The sequence below is a fragment of the Manis pentadactyla genome, chromosome 6 (genome assembly GCF_030020395.1).
Source record: "Manis pentadactyla isolate mManPen7 chromosome 6, mManPen7.hap1, whole genome shotgun sequence".
Taxonomy (NCBI): Eukaryota; Metazoa; Chordata; class Mammalia; order Pholidota; family Manidae; genus Manis; species Manis pentadactyla.
Genome location: NC_080024.1, coordinates 2434307 through 2442088, shown reverse-complemented (window position 1 = coordinate 2442088; position 7782 = coordinate 2434307).

Sequence of the window (7782 nt, the reverse complement as noted above, 5' to 3'; positions counted from 1 at the left end):
AAGCAACTCAGAACTCGTTGCTCCTGTAGCCTTGAGTTTCCTGACTTGGGCTTGCAGTTCAAAAGCCTTGCAATGAATCCCTCTTTCTGCTTTGTTTCATTCACTATGCAGAGTTTGGTTTTTGACAAAAGAAAGACCTATGATATACCAATTTTAAACGTGACCAAAGAAATGTTTCCACGTACTACAGTAGGTTTCAGCCGACCAGAGAGGCTGAGAAGGACGGCTGTACGGTTCCATGTGACAAGGGCCACCCTAGTGCTGACTTCGGAAGAAGAAAGACTAAGTCCAGGGAGAGGAAATCCTGGGACAAAATCAGTCAAAGGGAGAAATAAAGTTTAAAATCCATTTATTGCTTATAAACTGCAATCTAGGCTGTCTCTCTTTCCTGCTCCGGCAGAAGCAAACCAGGCCCTCCCCCTAACCCCTCAGGTTCAGATAAGCCCTCCTTGCCCAGGTAATTAATTACCCACTGATACGGAGATGAACTCTCCACCCCTGAGGAATGCCTGTTGATATGCAGATGCATTAAATCCAGGCAAGATATTCTGGAAATATTACAGTTCTACCCACAAAAGACTCTTGTCAAGTCATCACTGGGATTTCAGAACACTGGGTAGAGGAAATCCTACAGCCTGCAGGAAGGGCAAGCAGGACACACGCAGCATCAGGAGCTGGAGCAACTCTGGAGTTAGCGCCTCGCTGGGCGGGAAAGGGATGGACCCGGGCTTTCGGGATTCCGACGGAAATGTTCTCAGCCCGATTAAGTCAAGCTAAAGACCTGTAGTTTCTTTAAGCATCTACTTTCCATGCAGCCTTTCCTGGGAAACTAGCCGAGGATGTGCTACACCCGCGTGACGGGAGAAAACACGGTACAGGACCCCCCAGCACGGAGGACGCCGGCCAGGCCTGAGCGCGCCCGGGGACGGTGTCCGCTGACGGCGCCTTGGTCATTCCCTGGCCGCCCCTCGCCTGCGGGCTGCCTGCTCGGCAGCCGGGGTGACCCCCTGGCAGGCGCGGGGAGCGACGGGCGCCGCCCCACCGGGGTCGGCCGACGGCGAGGCGAGCGGACAGTGCAAGGCCAAAGAAAAGGTGCAGAAACTAATTCAAAAAGCGGCAGTTGCTTCCTTCCAAAGAAGGAAAACCGACATGCCTCTGGGGGGCCAAGTCCAGACAAAGGGCCGCAGCCCCGCCCAAGCGACCTGCGACGCCCGCCATGGAGCCCCGTGCGTCCCCCGGGCCGGGCGCGCCTGCGCGTGCGGGCGGCGTGGGGCGGAGCTTCCGGGATGCCGGCTTGGCCGTGCGGGCGCGCGCTGCGGTCCGCCGTAACCGGCGCGCCCGGGGGCTGCGGGGCTGCTCGGGGGGGCTTTCGGTCTGGCCGCGCGCCTTCTCCCCGGGGCCGGGCTCCCTGGTAGGGCTCGGAGCCCGCGGCGGGCCCCTTGCGAACAGGGCGTCTGGGTGGGTGCGAGGTCAGGGCTCCCGGGCAGAGGAAGCCCGCCCCGGGAGCTGCGTGGCCCGGCCCCAAGGACGGTTCCCGCTGGCCGAGCGCCGGGCGGCCCCGCGGCAGCAGCCCCCCGTGAGGAGGCCTGGGGGAGGCCTCGGCGTCAGCCAACACCGGCTCCCAAGCGACTCGGCCGAGAGGAGCCCTGCCGAGGGGCGCGAGCAGGGCCTGCGGACAGCCGCGGGCGGGGCGCGGCAGGGAGCCCCGGTGTGCGGGGAGGCCACGCAGCGGCCGGGGGGCTTCCTGCTGGGACGTGCAGACGGAGTGCGCGCGGGGTTGGCCTGCAGCCCCCCTGGAGGCGGGGCTGGGCGCAGGGGACATGGGAAAGTGGGCAGTCAAAACCCGAGCCCCGTTCAACACCAGAGCCCACGCTGGAGAAGAGCCTTATGGGGGGCAGCCAATGCGGGAAGAATACACGTCGGGAAGGATGCACGCGTTTTTGGCATGAGAAAGTTCACAGGAAAGGTCTCACGGTCGCAGTAATATTGGAGAACCCATGCCCACACCTCTCGGCCCATCTGGCCTCAGAAAGTTGACATGCTTCAAAAAAAGTCCTTTTGAAAATACTGATGAAGCATTTGGCCAAAGGTCTGCTCTGATTTAACTCTGGAAGTTCACAGCCCAGGAAGGTGTTAGAGTGCAGCAGATGTGGGAAAACCTGCCAAAACTTAAGATTAGTGTTGTATTTTAAAAGGCTTTTAAGTGTGGCTAGAGTGAGAAAGCATTAAACTGCCAGTCAAACCTCATTCACATACAAGACAAATTCACATTCAGGGATGTGTAGATGGGGGAAGGCCTTTGCTCAAAGACTTCCTCATTCAGCACCAGCAAGTTCACCATAGAGAAGGCCTTCTGAGGCCCTTCAGCCAAGGGCCTCACCTCATTCAGCAACAGAAAGGTCACACTGGAGAAAGACCCTAAGGGCAGGAAATGTGCACCCTCCTTATTCAAGAGAACCGAATGTGCGCCCTCCTGAGAATAGCCTTGTGAGATGCCATCAGCCACAAGGCAAGCATCATACCACCTGTCCTGGCCATGTTCCTTGCTAGTGGTGGGCATGAGGGAAGTGTTCAGGAGCTTTATGTAGTGCTTTGGAACCTGCCCCATTCCCTTGCCAAAGTTTTACTGCCTGTGGCAGGAACCATCTCACCACTCTGCCAGCTGGGAGGGATTCATAGACTGTCCCACTGTGCTCTTCCCATTCCCTGGAGGGCCTCCCAAGCAACCTGAGGCCATTGGTGGGCCTTATTCTCTTCTTGACTACTTAGGGCACAGGTGTGACCCAGGTTTGGCTAGGAGGACTATAGCTGGTGTCTTTTATTTTATTTTATTTTGATATCATTAATGTACAATTACTTGAACAACATTGTGGTTACTAGACTCCCCCTATTACCAAGTCCCCCCCACTTACCCCATTATAGTCACTGTCCATCAGCATAGTAAGATGCTATAGAATCATTACTTGTCTTATCTGTATAAACTGCCTTTCCCATGTCCCCCCCCTACATTATGTGTGCTAACAGTAATGCCCCGTTTTCCCCTTTATCCCTTCCTTCCCACCCATCCTCCACAGTCCTTTTCCCTTTGGTAACTGTTAGTCCATTCTTGGATTCTGTGAGTCTGCTGCTGTTTTGTTCCTTCAGTTTTTCTTTGTTCTTATACTCCACAGATGAGTGAAATCATTTGATACTTGTCTTTCTCCACCTGGCTTATTTCACTGAGCATTAATACCCTCTAGCTCCATCCATGTTGTTGCAAATGGTAGGATTTGTTTTCTTCTTGTGTATATGTACCACATCTTCTTTATTCATTCATCTACTGATGGACACTTAGGTTGCTTCCATTTCTTGGCTATTGTAAATAGTGCTGTAATAAACATAGGGGTGCACATATCTTTTTGTATCGGGAATTTTGTTTTCTTTAGATTCCCAGGAGTGGAATTAACTGAGTTGAAGGGTATTTCTATTTTTAGTTTTTTGAGGAACCTCCATATTGCTTTCCACAGTGGCTGTACCAATTGACATTCCCACCAACAGTGTAGGAGGACATTTCTCCACATCCTTGCCAACACTTGTTATTTCTTGTCTTTTGGATAGCGGCTATTCTGACTGGTGTGAGGTGATATCTCATTGTAGTTTTGATTTGCATTTCCCTGATGATTAGCAATGTGGAGCATCTTTCCATATGCTTGTTGGCCATCTGTTTTTCTTTAGAGAAATGTCTGTTCAGGTCCTCTGCCCATTTTTAATCAGGTTACTTGTTTTTTGGGTGTTGTAGCATATTAGTTATTTATATATTTTGGATGTTAACCCCTCATCTGACAATCATTTATGAATATATTCTCCCATACTGTAGGATGCCTTTTTGTTATGCTGATGATGTTCTTTGCTTACAGAAGCTTTTTAGTTTGATGTGTCTCACTTGTTCATTTTTAATTTTGTTTCCCTTGTCCAAGAAGATGTGTCCAGGAAAAAATTGTTTGAGAGATTTTGCCTATGTTTTTTCCTACAAGTTTTATGGTTTCATGTCTTACATTCAGGTCTTTAATTCTTTTGAGTTTACTTTTGTGTATGGAGTTAGACAGTGATCTAGTTTCATTCTCTTACATGTAGTCATCCAGTTTTGCCAACATCAGTTGTTGGGGAGTTGTCTTTCCCCTTTGTATATTCACGGCTCCTTTATCATATATTAATTGATGATACATGTGTGGGTATAAATCTGGGCTCTCTATTCTGTCCATTGATCTATGGGTCTGTTCTTGTGTCAGTACCAAATTGATTACTGTAGCTTTGTAGTAGAGCTTGAAGTCCAGGAGCATAATCCCCCCAGCTTTGTTCTTTCTCAGGATTGCTTTCATTATTCAGAGTCTTTTGTGGTTCCATATGAAGTTTAGAACTATTTTTTCTAGTTCATTGAAAAATGCTGTTGGTATTTTGATAGGGATTGCACTGAATATGTAATCTGCTCTGGACTGGATGACCATTTTGACTCTTAATTCTTCCTATCCATGATCATGGGATAGATTTCCATTTATTTGTGTCTCCTTTAATTTCTTTCATGAGTGTCTTATAGTTTCAGAGTACATGTCTTTCACCTTCTTGGTTAAGTTTACTTCTAGGTATTTTATTCTTTTTGATGCAATTGTAAATGAAATTGTTTTCCTGACTTCTCTTTCCTCTAATTGTTAGTATGTAGGAATACAACAGATTTCTGTATATTAATTTTGTATCCTGAAGCTTTACTGAATCCAGTTATTCTAAAATTTATTTCTTTTTGGTGGAGTCTTTAGGTTTTTCTATGTATAATATCATGTCATCTGCAAATAGTGAGTTTAACTTTTCTTGTCAAGTTAGATGCCTTTTATCTCTTTGTGTTTTCTGATTGCTGTGGCTTGGACCTCCAGTACTTCACTGAATAAAAATGGTGAGAGTGGGCATCCTTGTCTTGCTTCTGATCTTAGGTGAAAAGCTTTCAGCTTTTTGCCATTGAGTATGATGTTAGTTGTGGGCTTGTCATATATGGCTTTTATTATGTTGAGGTATGTACCCTCTATACCCATTTTCTTGAGTTTTTATCATGAATGGATTTTGAATTTTGTCAAATACTTTTTCAGACTCTGTTGAGATGATCATGTGGTTTTTATGCTTTTTGTTAATGTAGTGTATGATATTGATTGATTTATGAATATTGTACCATCCCTGCATCCCTGGAATAAATCCCACTTGGTCGTGATGGATGATTCTTTTGATGTATTTTTGAATTCAGTTTGCTAATATTTTGTTGAGAATTTTTGCATCTATGTTCATCAGGGATATTGTTCTATACTTTTTTGTAATGTCTTTGTCTGGTTTTGGTATTAGAGTGATGCTGGCATCATAGAATGAGTTTAGAAGTATTCCTTCCTCTTCTACTTTTTGGAATACTTTAAGAAGGATGGGTCTTATCAGCTCGTGTCTTTTTGTGGCTCTTAGGAATTGTTTACCTTTATCAGGGACACTATTGGCCTCAAATTACTCTTGGTGGATTTGTCCAGGTTCCAAGTCAAACTTCCAGGGGAACTGCCTGCCTCCCTTATTCTACTGGATGTGGAAATAAGGACTGTATTGTTTACCCCACCTGTAACCTGGGGGTTTCTGTTTACAGGGCATGCCTCAGAGATAAGGTGGGTTCAGTTCCAGATCACCATAATAAAGCAAGTAAAATGAATTTTTTTGTCATTATACTGTAGTCTGTTAAGTGTACAATAGCATTGTCTAAAGTGTACATGCCTTAATGAAAAAAAACTTGAATGCTAAAAATTGCTAACCATCGATCTGAGCTGTCAGTGAGTTGTAATCACTGATCACAGATCATCATAACAAATGTAATAATAGTGAAAATGTTTTATTTTGAGAATTACCAAAATGTGACACAGACACGAAATGAGCAAATGCTGTTGGAAAAGTGGTGCCAATAGACTTGCTTGATTCAGAGTTGCCACAAACCTTCAATTTGTGAAAAATGCAGTATCTTTAAAGTGCAGTAAAGTGAAGCACGGTGTAACAAGATATGCCTATACTATGTGGGGTGGGTTGAGAACAGTCTTGGGGTCTGTCGGCATGAAGGGGCCAGGGGCTGAGGGGACAGGAGATGACAGGGAAGATCTCTCAGTCCACCTTTGGTCTGATTGCAGCCTAAGACCTCCTGGGAATGAATGGAGGGTCTTGTGGGCTTGCTCCTGTGGCCTGGATGTCATGATTACTTCTGGGCCCAGAGGCCACCCTGAGGAGGAGGTGGTGGTGAGATAAACCCCAGTTCATCCCAGAGCAGTGTGTTTGATCCCTTGTGTCCAGGGGTGTCTCACCTTCCCTAGCACTGCTGAGGGAAGCTCTTTCCCGGCGTCTGCCCAGGAGCAATGTCCCCGAAGTCCAGAATCCTGCAGGCAGGTGTTATTGACCATAAGACCTGTGGGGCCATGTCGGAGCCATATTACTGCAGAAACACTAGGTGTAACATTAGGGATTGGGGGAGACTGTGGCAAAGTGAGGGGGGATGTGCCCCATCTAGATGGGTATTTACAAGTGTTACAGTAACTATGGCTCTGCAAGATGAGAATATAGAAATTCTCAGAATCTCCAGACCCGTGTCTCTCCTATAGCCATGCTCACTGTCAGTAAATACAAGTGTCCCCCACTTTTCCAAAGTCTGTGGTAGGCCACTTTGCTTTTAGAGAAGACCTGCATTAGTGCCTGTTTTCACGAACTGAAAGAAGCCTGAAGAGGATGTTTGCTTTTATGAAAAAAAGGAGAAAAGGGAAAATAGCATTCAGCGTTTGTTTTGCAGTGAGTTGCGTATGGAGGCAGTGGGCACCCCACACCCAGGGACCATGCTCAGCATCTCAGAATCAAGCTGCTGTGGCTTTGGACTGTGTCTCTGAGCATCTGTAGTTTATCTTGATTTATTTGTGCATCTGTTAGCAAGCTGTGTACTAAGGCATCAGAAAAGCCTAAAAGAGGTAATTTTCTGGGTCTGGGAATGCTAAAAAGTTTTCCATATAAATCTGTGGTAATTGCTTCTTTGTGCTATTTCAACTTAAGAAATATTTCACAGGAGGGCTCTACTTTCCGGTGGTGGGGGCAGCCTGGAATCTGGAGGTTCTCTAGTGCCTGAGCCTGTTGTGAAGCAGAGAAGCTCACCGGGGTGCCCTGGTTTTGGGTGGGAGGAAACCACCTGCTGGGGTGCCAGAGAGGTTTGCTGGGAAGCTGCTCGCAGGGGGCGCAGTTGAACTCGGTGGGAAACTGGCTGGAGCAGGCTGGACTCCCTGGAGTGCTGGGAGGCTGTCTGCTGGGAAGCTGAATTTTCTCGGAAGCCAGCAAGGATGCCTGCAGAACCCAACCAGGAGGCTTCCTGCCGGGTGCCATTGAAATTGGCTGGAGGTGAGCTCCACTGTGTGTTTCTTGTACCAGGTTCCAAGGAAGGAAAGCAAATGGCCCAGCAGAGAGAAGTGCCCTCCTCTTCCCAGTGTCCTCCTGCACCCTGTACTGACAAGCTTAGCATCATGCCAACTGCCAGGGAGAAGTGTTCAGTGTCACAGCTGAGCAATGCAGTGTGGGTTTGGCAAGGCTTGGAGGAGGGTCCTGTGATGTACTTGAGGCAGCGTTGCCACGTTCTCCCTCCAGGAGCTCCAGATTCCCCTCCAGTCGAGAGGCCTAGGCCTGTGAACCGAGGTAGTTCTGGGAACTGGGTGAGAGGCAGTCACTTACCCACAGCCATGACTCAGAATGTCCCCGCCGTTCTGTGAA